Below are 12,589 nucleotides of genomic sequence, written 5' to 3' on the forward strand. Positions count from 1 at the left end.
TTTTATATTGTCACAAACAACCGCGAGACAAGTTCCTAAAGGTGGAATAATGGTGTTTCCAAACGCTTTGCCAGCTTGGTTGTCAATTTGGTTGTGTTTTGTTTTGTTTTTTGTTTTTTCCCCGCGACAGGGTTTGTGTGTGTGTGTGTGTGTGTGTGTGTGTGTAGCTTTGGAGCCTGTCTTGGTACCCGCTCTGTAGACCAGGCTGGCCTCACACTCAGATCAGAGATCCCCCTCCTTCTGCCTCCCACATGCTGGGACTAAGGGCGTGTGCCACGGTGCCCAGTCAATTTAGGTCTTGGATGGTGCTCTTGGATACGTTTTTTTACCATGCCTGTGCCAATAATGCAGGACGTTTTCGATTTTTTTTTTGCAAATTTGTCAGCTACTCAAATTAATAATTATTGTTAACATACACATATTGCCTATTTTGCACGAGACACCATTCCAGTGTTTCAGGTGAGTGGCAGACAGGATTCCAGAAGAGTCGTTGGCATTCTCTGGTCCTCGTATACATGTTTACTTTAGTCCACTGTTGTGAAAATAATGAGAACCCACTCTGGTGATCACACTCATGATTATACAGAATGTGGCAAAAAAGGGTTTCATACCAGTGATCTGATTGGGGCAGGGGGGGAGGACGCAGCTATGACCTAATCACCCAAGTCCTTCAAAGGGGGACAAGAGCGCGGTTCTCAGCCTTCCTAATGCTGTGACCAGTTTTAATACAGTTCTCCTTGTTGTGGTAACCCTGAACATTAAATTATTTTAGTTGCTATTTCATAACTGTAATTTTGCTACTGTATAAATGGTAACACAAATATCTGTGTTTTCCAATGGTTTTAGGCGAACCCCATGAAAGGGTCTTTGGGGTCGCGACCCCCATGTTGAGAAACCACTGACAAGAAGTTATATAATAAGAACGAGAGGGATTCAGTGTGAGAATGATCCTTTGTGTGGAGCTAGAAATGAACGGCACGGAAAGCACACAACCTCTAGGAACACGGTTCTCGACAATCAGTCTAAGGAGCTGAATTCTACCATCAACATGAGAAGCTTCGAATGAGACATGCATTACAGCAAGCGACAAGAACTCAGTTGAACCGACATTTGGGGGTCCAGCCTGTGGGACCCTGATCAATGAGTACAGCCATGCTGTTCAGGACGTCTGAGTCTGGGTGTTCTAAGCTAACATGTGTGAGTGGTTTACCTGTTATGCTTGTGATAGAAAACTAACAGGATACACCACCTCATTAACTATTGCTATTGTTGATATCATGGGGGGGGGGGGGTGAAGGTCGAAGCACAAAGAGATTAGATAATAAAGGCAAGGTTATAGAGGTAGATTGCAAAACCAGAACCCAAACCCAGATGTCTGCACATCTGGAACCATGCACCGTGCTTTCTCACTCCCTCAGCATCACCTCATTGCTTAAAACTGGCCTCCTTCTCTCCCTCTCAGTTGCCCGCCCCTTCCTTTCCTTTCCCCTTTCCTCTTTTCCTTCCCTTTCTTTTCAGGGCCCTGATACATATTCTCATTTTCTCTCTCTGTCTCCCCCACCACCCACACACTTTCCCTCCCCTGTCCCCCCATCCTGCTTTTCTCCCTTCACTCTTCTTCCTTCCATCCTTTCTACTTGGTTGTGTTGGTAATTTTAGTAAAGACGTCAACCTTCCCGCATTATCTGCTCTCCTTTGCCTTGACCTGTATTAGGATTCGGTAAAATGGCACCGAGTCTCCGTGTGAAAAGACCTATGCTTGCTTTATTTGGCACTGCCCCGCATTGGGATTTAGGATTATTATAGCAGAGCACAGCGTAATTGTCAGAAAATCACTTCTGAACAATGGTTTTGTTTACTTGTTTTTTTTTTCCCTTGTGTGTTTGTGTTTGTTTTTTTCAGTGCTGGGAGTCAAGCCCTGGGCCTCATTCTAGCTAGGCAAGCTCTCTTTTACTGAGCTATACCCACAAGCCCCACACATTACTGGACATCTTAATCATAACAAAGTGGGGTTCATTGACCCCCCGCAATAAATGTAAAAGAGATGTGCTTAATATATACTATGTTTTATGCATCAATATTCATACTTACATATTAATGTGACTTAATTACATTAATTTGCAGCTAATTAATTTGCTGAATATAGGATGCTTTGAGTGAACGTATATAGAATGTAGAAGTCACTTCTCAGTATTGTGAGGGATTGTTCCAAGAACCCTCTCTGTCCTAAAATGCACAAGTGTTTGTACCTGTGAAAACACACAGGATTCTACAAGGCACACTAGTGGCCTCCTACGGTTTATGACGGACAGCCTCTGCATCCTGTGTAAAGCCAGATGCCGTGAAGACATGATGCTCGCGGTTGTTACGCTCTCTTCCTTTTTCCTTTGACTATGTCCATCCTGTATTTGAATCTGTGGCTGCGATGCCAGCTAACATGGAGGGCTGGCTGCCACCTTATAATGAAGCAAAGACGAGAAGCGTGAAATGGGGAGCGCATGCAGATGAAATCCCTCATTAGCACAGGAAAACTCAAGTGGCATCTTAGACAATAAAAATCTGCAGCGGGAAAATTTGCCTGGCTTCATGACATTTCTGTGACATGGATGCTGTCACTCTGAAGAGCATTCCTGGAGAAGTACAGGAAAGGAAAGGAATGTGGGTGAATCGAGGTGCGCCTGTCACTGAGGGGTTAGAAGAGACTAGGAGGCTGGCTGGCTGAGACCATCACTCACTTCATAATTTCGTCAGCAACACAATTTGGAACACAAACTACCTATCAGGGATTGTGTAAGGCCCTGATGTGGCAGCTATAACTTAGATGGTTTGGAGAAAGCTAGAGAGAACAGATACAATGACCACACGCAGGAAACAGTCCAGGCAGTGCAGGACAAGGAAGGTGCTTCTCACTCCATAGCCTCATTTGTCTATTGTGTAATAATCTCAAAAGAAAAGGTTATAACACAGTCTCCAAGCTCAACTTCTCATTTGACAGCCAGAGCTGTTTGACTTCTGTGGGACCCCTAGAGGGTTTGGGCATCACAGTGGGTAGACAGTCTAAAAATTGAGACTTGTCATCTAAAAAAGGAAGGAAGGAAGGAAGGAAGGAAGGAAGGAAGGAAGGAAGGAAGGAAGGAAGGAAGGAAGGAATTTTGATTAAGTAAAACAAGAATGTCTATGACTTAGTGGCAGGGAAACAAAAGAAAAATAAACCTTTCTGAGAATCACTTTGCCCCTACTAAGCTGACACCATCACAACCAGAACTGCCTGGGAACCAATAACTTGTCATGGCTAACCCAGGGAAAGAAAAAAGGGAGGGAGGGAGGGAGGGAGGGAGGGAGGGAGAGAAAGAGAGATTTGTACAGATATTCATCCCTCCTGCTGCTTAGGAAATTGTTTCATTTATTAAATATTTGTGGTGGTTCCATGATGCGACAGCAAGCAACTGTTTAGACACTTGCTAGAAAACACACTAACTATGCTTCTGACCCTGTTGTCAAACCTGTAAACAGTGAAGGGGATAGTGACAGCAAATCAAACCCACCAGCCTCACTGGGAACCAGAAAAGGTCTAAGTGCAGAATTCTCTGAAGCTCCAAAATGCTGTTACGCCCTGGAGACCATCTGGCCAGTCATGCATTTTTACATGCTTCCAAAGCCCTCCCTAACTCCAAATCTCTTCTACACAGTCTTTAACGCAACACGTCCCACATTTAATGTAAAGACATGGTCGTTGGAGATCACAATTGTGGACAAGCAAAGGCTTAGTTTCCCTCTACCCCTCAAGAATAATTTTCTATGCCTTAGTGTCTGAAATGAAGACTCCAGGAAGATAGCTCTGTGCATCAGTCACATGCTCCTAGGGAGCAGAGCCTAAAATGTACAGCATACAAAAAAATGAATATTGACGAAAGACTGTGTGCTAAATTTTGATTAAAGACATTAACTTTTGCAAAAAGCATGTTGTGTAGTAATAAGAGCAGCGGCGGGGCTGCGTCCCCAACACCCCAGCCGCCTGCTCGGCTAGCTTATGCCCCGAAATAATTACACAGACACTGTATTCATTTAATCACTGCTTGGCCCTTTAGCTCTGGCCCTTACTGGCTAATTCTGATATACCGATCAACCCATCTCTAATAATCTGTGAGCACCGGTCTTACCGGGAAGATTCTAGGTCGGAGCTTCATCGCGTGTGTCTGCCCGGGAGCGGGGCATGGTGTCTCTCTCAGGCGTCTGCCTGCTCCCGAGAGCAGAGCTGTGGAGTCTGAGCTCACTTCCTCTTCCTCCCGGCATTCTGTTCTGTTTACTCCACCTACCTATGTCCTAACCAATAAAATGGGCCAAGGCAGTTCCTTTATTAGCCAATGACCTTCCTCCATCAACGTTGTTTTTCTTTTAAGTTAATTTCGTTTTTAACTAATGTACAAGTGAATCAGGAAAAAAAACAGAATTATATTGCATACGCCATGATTCCTTACTGTTTTGAACTATTTTGATAAACTGGACATACCCTTAATATAAGGGCTCTTGAGAAATATATGACGTGGCTATATCTCCTTTTATTTTCTCATGTGCTATGCATGTGTGCAAATGCATGTTCACATGTATAGGCACCCATGGGTAAAGGAAGATATGCATACATGAATGTGCACATGTGTGTGGAGAACTCATACAGATATTGGGAATATTCTTCTACCAATTTTCTCCTTTATTATTTGAGGCAGTGTCTCTCATTCAAATCTTGACATAGCAGAATTTCAGGGACTTGGCTAACGGTGTGCTTGCCCGATATAAGCATGGGTTCTAGAGCTCCAAATCCAGTCCTCTTGCTTACATAGCAAGTAATTTAACCACTGAGCCATCTCCCCAGCCCATCTTATCTATCTTTTTAAATGACGAGTCTAATATCCATCAAATTTTTCTCTTGTTCATGACATCCTGGCCAATACACATTGCATAGAAAGCACCAACACTTAGCCAACTCATCACACCTTGAATAAAATGTTTGAAATCTTAAACCAAGTCTGTTTACAAAATTTGTACATTCAAGAATTTTTAGGTCAAAAAAAGTCCACTATAATTGAGATCTAAACAGCTGACTGAGAAATGCAAGGTCCCGCCCACTGGCTGAGATTTGTGGAGGATCCAAATGATGTCATTGGCTCGATAACGAATTCCGTGCCTGGCTCCTGGATGCGTGAAAATAGGACTGGAAGAGCAGCAACTACGTGGTGTCAATTCCCATTTCATTCCTGTGTAACCAACCCTACACTAAAAACTGGGTATTCATGTAGATGAAAGCAGGAATATCATCTGACCGGTAATAGTCTTGAGTTATGGCACCTGGCAGGGCACACGCTAATGTGGGTTTTCATTTGTCTGGATCACCTAAAGTATGTAGCATCTGTGAAACTGGGGAAACCGGACCCATGCTTTCCTACCCGGATATTGTTACCCTTTCTTGTAAACCCCAGCCCTTCCCATTTCCAGAAATATGGGGTCATTTGCCAAACTATCACATTTCTACTACAGATATGAAGTTGCCTAACAATATTATGGAGGAAGCTATTAAATATTCATTTTCCTTAGTATATTTTATGAGACTTGAGAGGCCTGTACAAACGCATCTAAAATGGTAGCGAGCCATTTTTAGAAAACAAAAGAACATAAAAACTTTGTAGAGGCAAGCAGTAAACTGTATTTCTATCTAAGGTGGATAATAAGTGTATTTGGTACATAATCTTCAGAAACTTGGAGTACACTAGATAATTGTGCCTGCTCATGAGGTTATCTGCACAGGTCACTTGAGCAATTCTTGGTCCTCCTGCTTGTTAGTCCACTTTTCAATGTCACCATCGTTTATGCTGAAAGTGTTATCTCGGGAGTAATCTGTTCACATTAATTGAGAAAAACTAAATACCCCCCACTATCCTAAGGCCCCCTGAAAAGCAAGGCGGTGATGCACCCAGGGAGTTTAGCTGCATATAATGTACTGGTCAGATAGTAAATCCTTTAGCACGTGGTTAAGTGCACAGACCTGTACTTGCTGCACTGCTAAGGCTAAGTCTAGGCGGCTAAGATAACTATTATGAAAACCAAATACTCCCTGTCAAAGTTATTCAAACAAGCGGGAAAGAGATAACAGGATTGAAAACCTCATTTGCATTATAACAATAATACCAAAACTAACGCATTATGATGATTCTTCTTCACAAATGATAAAGGAAATGGTGTTTGGGATGACAATGCTGTCTTCAAAGCGCATGTAATGAAAATATTTTAATTTGAGAAATTGTCTAGAGCAATGATAATTGTGAGGAGCTTTTTTTTTCTTATAAAGGGAAGCCATATACAACAAATGCTTTATTCCAAACAAAGACAAATACTTCAAATATATATGTACATATATTTAAAAGTATTTAATTAAAAATGAATAACCTTAATATTAAAACAATTTTTTAATCTTGCTAGAATGAAGTCTTTTATTCATTAGGTAGATTATCAAGGTAAGAAAATGACTGAATTAGTAAAATGTGGTCTAGACATGAGCTAACACGGTCCTCACTCCACTGTGTCCAATACGATTGCTCACTGTTCACGGCCCGGGCACGCATCTCCAGCACTTTTTTTTTAAGTTAGCAATACATTAAAAAAAGAAATGTTTCTTCTATTTTCATCTTTCAACTCAGTACATTATTAACCACTGCAGCACGGGGAGAAAAATGAAATCAAAAGAAGACAAAAACCACAATACTAGTTATCTGCCCTGCAAACCTAATATTTCCATCTTAAAGCTGGCAGCACTAAGGGAAAACAAATGGCCTCGCCTTGCCATAGCTTCCCGAAGAGCCTTGGCTTTCATATGCTGTATCTTCTTTCAGGCCTTTTCCTCTCTTTTGCCTCCAGTACAACACACACACACACACACACACACACACACACACCTCCCACAGACTGCAGTAGAAACTGCCACAGTTGTCTCCTTTTTATAAGCCATGCAGACGTCTGCCAGTGCCTGAGAGGAAAGATGATGGAGAGCAGGTTTATCTACTTTCCATCCAAAATACGTGAGCCATTAAGAACATTATAAAAAGCAACAACAATATACCCTGCTTTGATTCAGAACCTTCCCCTTAGTGATTATTAAAAGGATGATATTTTTAGCTAAAGAAAGCAATATGCATCTGCAGCAGCTGGTTTCCAAGGAAACAGAATAATTTAAAACCATGTGGAACTCTGCTCTCTAATTTTCATCAATCCCCTTTCATTCCTAGAGGTAGCTTTGTTCAGAATTTATAATTCCTTTTCTTTAAATGTAGCTGCATCAATTTATTGTCTGCAACATATTCCAGTAACTGAATATTTATTTAGTCTTGCATATCACCTAAGTCCCATGAGGGTGGGAAGCTTGAATTAATCTCAATGACCATTTTGTTTGAAAATCAGAAATTACTTTAAAAAAAAAAACATTAGCAATTAAACACACAGAACAAATTTCAACATTATGTCATCATTTTTTAAATTCAGAAATGGTTCAAAACAAACGGCAGAAGAAATCAACATAACACCTGAGCATAAGAAGACATTAAGTATATTTCGTATGCTTAGAAAGTTCGAAGTAGGTTTTCAGTGACTAGAATAATCTTTACTCAATATCCAGCATATTTCTTTCCCATTGACTTTCTTAAGAATTGCCGCGTTGGTACCACCTATTAAAAGGTTTGCAGCACCCACCTTCCAAATCAAATCAAATGCAAGACCAATTTTCTTAGGAATTAAAGTCATTGTTGGTAGTTATTAATTCATTCAAATGCATCAAAAATACATATGAATGAATTATTTACGGCACTATTATGCTAGTGTTTTATTCCAGTCAACAGGTATTAATTGTCAATGAGTCCATGACTGTGCTGTTTTCTTAAGAGCTCAAAAGGAATGAGATCCTCTCAGTCCTAAATGATCTTAAAATTAAAATCAGCAGAGGACCTAGAGAGGAATAAAATTACTTTTCTGTCTCTATTACTATAAATATATCATTTATTCCACACCGTTAAAAATCTTTCCTGGTTTTCCTGAAGGAAAATGAAACATAACGTTATGCATTCTAAGCAACCAGTAAAGTCAAAACTTGGGGAATATTTTGAAAAAAACCTGTCGTGAGGCTATTGCTATCAATATGCGTTGGAATTTCTTCACCTTGACGTATCCGATTCACAAATGAAACTTCTCTGTCAGACATGACTTTTCTCAGCAGTCTCACCCTTCCCAGCTAGACGTGTGTGTTTTTAAAGTGAGAACAGTCCCGCGCATGTTGACAGCTATCTATTGAAGGTTACTTCATCGCCACACCACACGTAAGCTTCCAATCTGCTGACTAAAACGCTGCAGCTACTCAGGGCGTGAGACGCAGGGAGAGAAGAGGGCTTGCATGCACACAGACCATTCCTTCCGAGTCCACACTAAAAGAAACTGCAAACTGAACAACAGTTCTCAAAAGATCCTTACTCGGTGGTAAATATAAAGACCCCACATGAAATCCTGTAGGTCCAGAGAAGGCTCCATTTTCTCAAGACCTGTGGAATCTATCAAGCTTTCCCTATGCCTCCTTTGGCTTCCACGAGTACAAGCCTTGATTAAAAACACACAAAGACACACGAGTTCATCCATCGGTTTTGCTCAGTAACGTTGGCTTAGATGGATATCCAGAAGAAGACATGCCCCTGGTTTGTTTGTGCGTTTTCGTGTTTAAATCGGGGAAGCGTTTTTGCAGCCACGGCGAACCAAGGCTGCCCCGAGTCGAGCGAGGGACCGCTTTCGCCAAGCGCCTTCGGAATTCCCGCCCCCAAAGGATGCTTCCACTAGAACTAAGCATTTCCTTTTTCCAAAAAAGAAAAGAAATTATCTTTCCTTCTGCTTAGTATTATTATTTTTGCTCTTACCTGTAAATATGGTCTCCGTACTTGGGCTCCGGCAGAACACACTGAGGAGAGTTCACTCCGCCCTCGACCATCCATCAGGCCGCAGCCAACCAATAACAAAAGCCAGATCCTGGCGTCCTCCAGCTCCCGCTGCCTGCCTGCTCCCAGCCCTTGCTCCCTCCCACCCTGAGCTTTTAGAGGACAAATCCCTGCTGCAGAGGGAGGAAGGAAAAAAGAAATATGGAGAGACAAACAGAAAAAGAAAGATTTCAAAGAACAGCCAGCTGGAGTCAAAAGTCTTGTTTTGGATGTAGGAAAACGGGGTTAATCTATGCCTCGCCCACCACAAATCAGAGCAAGCACTTGAGGAAAGCCTAGATAAATTGCCTGTTTTCCCTCACCCCATTGATTTTTTTTTCTTTCAGTGGAAAAAATATACACTTCCTCATTGTACATGTTGAAATACAGGCAAAGGAGGGAGACGGATCATCAATACTGCCTTTTCAAAGAGATCCAATCAAAATATATCAAACCATGACATCTCTTACGGTCGACATGACAACCTCTGCTTGGCAGTGTTTCTATTCACAGTCTGAGGGCCAGATGAGCAGAATATACATTTTAACTCAGAATAGAATATTCAAATATTTTAGAGTTGTGTGGTTTGCACGACTTCAAATTCCTTAGATACCAGCATCAATTTGTGAATAACTGAGCTTGTTAAAGATTAAAGAGGCGTCAGCCACTTGGTTGCTAAGTCTCAAAGTGACTAATTGGACTCTAATTTTGCTCTAATAACCTTGGGCAAAATCATTTCACTTCTGAACTAAAAAGCATAACACGAATAAAGGAACAATTGAGGAAAACATCAAATTAGATTTACTTAAGACAGCAACGCAAAATCATATGCAGTTTTAAGGGGGGGAAATGCTTTAAATAAAGTCTCACCGGGGCTGGAGAGATGGCTCAGTGGTTAAGAGCATTGCCTGCTCTTCCAAAGGTCCTGAGTTCAATTCCCAGCAACCACATGGTGGCTCACAACCATCTGTAAAGAGGTCTGGCGCCCTCTTCTGACCTTCAGGCATACAGACAGAATATTGTACACATAATAAATAAATATTTAAAAAAAAAAGTCTCACCATGCAGCTGTGGCTAGTTTGGAACTCGTTAAGTAGACCAGGTTGGCCTCGAACCTAAAAAGACCTGCCTGCCTCTGCCTCCTGAGTGCTGGGCTAAAGACAAGAAAGCTAATTAAACGAACAAAGACTTAAAAAAAAACAGTCTATTTTACATTTAAAATGCTACTAATTGGACCAGGAAGATGGCTCAGTGGGCAAAGGACTTTGCCACCAAAAAGCCTGACAACCTATGTTCAATCCCTGGGTCCCACATAACGGAAAGAGAGAACCAGCTAGTGAAAGCTGTTCTCTGACCTCTGCTCCAGTGCCATGTCATGTGAGTAAACACACATACATACACATACACAGTTTCTATAAATTTTAAAACTCATTGTTAATTGAGATTGTCTGACAAAGGAAGTTTCCTTGGGAAGATATGCACTAATGGTTGTTTGTTTAGAGATTTAATTTTATTTACAGGGGTGTGTGTGTGTGTGTGTGTGTGTGTGTGTCCATGGAGGCTCTAAGAGGAAACCCTTGAAGTTGGACTTACATGTTGGTGTTGTGAGCTGCCTAATATGGGTGCTCAGATCTGAACGCTAACCCTTAGAAGAGCAGCAAACTTTTATTTATTTGTTTGTTTGGTTTGGTTTGGTTTCTTTGAGACAGGGTTTCTCTGTTTAGTCTTGTGTGACCTGGAACTTCCTTTGTAGAGCAGGCTGGCCTTGAACTCATAGAGATCTGCCCACCAAATGCTAGTATTAAAGGTGTGCACTACCACCACACGGCTGAGCAGCAAACTTTTAACCACTGAGCCATCTTTCTATGCCTCAATCTAGTGGGTTTTCTCTCAGCCAGCAGCTGCTCTCTGTCATGGAGGTTTGTGCTGGCAGGTGATCCTATCTACAATGGTTGGAACTTTAGGAATTTCCTTTGGATGGTCTGTTCCAGGGTGGTGCCTGGGTAGTCTCAGTTTGTGGTCTTTTATCAGAACCAGGTATTGCCTCGGGGAAAACTACTGAGACTCGGGCCTCTTTTTTGTTTGTAATGGCTGGGTCCTATAATCTGAAGTAGGTTTGTTGTGAGGTTTTTCTTAGAGCAACTCAGAGAAGTGGTCAGGCTTTCAAAGCTCTGTGAGGGGTGGCAGTAGGGGGCTGGAATTCAGGAAGGAAAAATGCAGTGTCTTATTAAAAGTACAATTATTCCACTTATCTCTTTAGCTTGCTTTAAGCAGAACCTACCTTTGGGGCTGGGTGTGCGTAGAGGTGGGGACCCTCCTTTAGCCAAAACCTGTCCAGTTGGAATGTTAATATTCCACCTGTGTCCAGCCCAGAAATTCTAGTCCCCTGATCACAAATTGTAATGTTAACAATGAAAAGTGTTAAACTATCATTTATTTTTACACCCTACGTTCTCTATCGAGGAAAATACTTCACAAACACTGTGGTCTAGTTACCAGGTGAAGTTAGAGAAATCCTTGGATAGACAGCATTTCCTGAAGTGGCGACTACTGGGGACACCTGCATCACAGTCAGCAGGGGACCTGTTAAAGCAGGGAGCTCCAAAAGCCGCACCCACCCAGACTTAATCTGCATTTGAACAGGGCGTGACTCACCACCCTTCGAGAGCTCCCTTGATGATTTTGAGGTGGCCTTTTATCAACGGAAGTCACAGATTAGTGCTCCCCAGATGCAAACCGTCAGACGGTGGTTCCTTTACTGTTGACCTCACGGGCAGGGCTGAGGTGTCGATCTCATTTGGGAACTGTCAGCCTGTAAGAAATGATTGGTTACAGCAATGAAGTTGGATGTGTATGCTGAGGGGTTAATAACTAAAACTACCAATCGATGGCAGTAAACCAACCTACTGGAAAAATGCCAAATGCCTGAATAGACATTTCTTCTTCTAAGAAGACAGAAAAAAATGGCCAATGATATTTGAAAAGATGTTCAGCATCACTAATTGTCAGGGAAATGCCAACCAAAATACTTGTGAGATTCACCTCATATCCTTCCTGTGTTAGTCAGTTTTCCATTTTGTGACCAAACACCTGAAATAAAAGCCTGCACACCACACCAGAAGAGGGCACCGGATCTCATTATAGATACTTGTGAGCCCCATGTGGTTGCTGGGAATTGCACTCTGGAAGAGCAGCCAGTACTCTCAAACTCTGAGGCATCTCTTCAGGCCAAGAACCAAAGTTCTTCAATAGAAGCTATACCTTATATTGAACTGTGTAAACAGGCTCTTTAATAGAGCCTTAATGATTGCGGAGGTTGGGATGTTGCAAGTTCGAAGTCTAATTACATTTATTTCACAGTAGTTTTGGCCTCCTTAATGCTCTTCCCTTGCCCAGCTCTCTGATTGAATGTGCTTCTAACTACCATGTGAGACCTTGGGAAGGCACCTGGTAGCACACTACTGGCTTCCACCCACCCGATGCTAAGACTGTTCTCCACTTTCCTGACCCTGTCTACCAGGTGAGGAACCTGCCTGACTCCACTTTGAAGGCTGGAGCCTTTGTGCTTTATTTTTAAAAATAGGTTTCTATTT

The 12,589-nt window shown here is 42.0% G+C and overlaps 1 protein-coding gene across 2 annotated transcripts in view; it reads right to left on the reverse strand.

Moving 5' to 3' along the window:
* Window positions 1–9,083, reverse strand: part of Csrnp3 (cysteine and serine rich nuclear protein 3) — a 172,205-nt gene extending 163,122 nt beyond the window's left edge. The window contains exon 1 of one of the 2 annotated variants that reach the window (XM_075985002.1): window positions 8,940–9,083. The gene's annotated coding sequence lies outside the window, so the exon portion shown is untranslated. The remainder of the gene's footprint in view (window positions 1–8,939) is intronic. The other variant, XM_075985003.1, reaches the window with a different exon arrangement.
* Between the last annotated feature and the right edge of the window lie 3,506 nt (window positions 9,084–12,589).

Source organism: Microtus pennsylvanicus, chromosome 9 (assembly GCF_037038515.1).
Source record: "Microtus pennsylvanicus isolate mMicPen1 chromosome 9, mMicPen1.hap1, whole genome shotgun sequence".
NCBI classification, from domain to species: Eukaryota; Metazoa; Chordata; class Mammalia; order Rodentia; family Cricetidae; genus Microtus; species Microtus pennsylvanicus.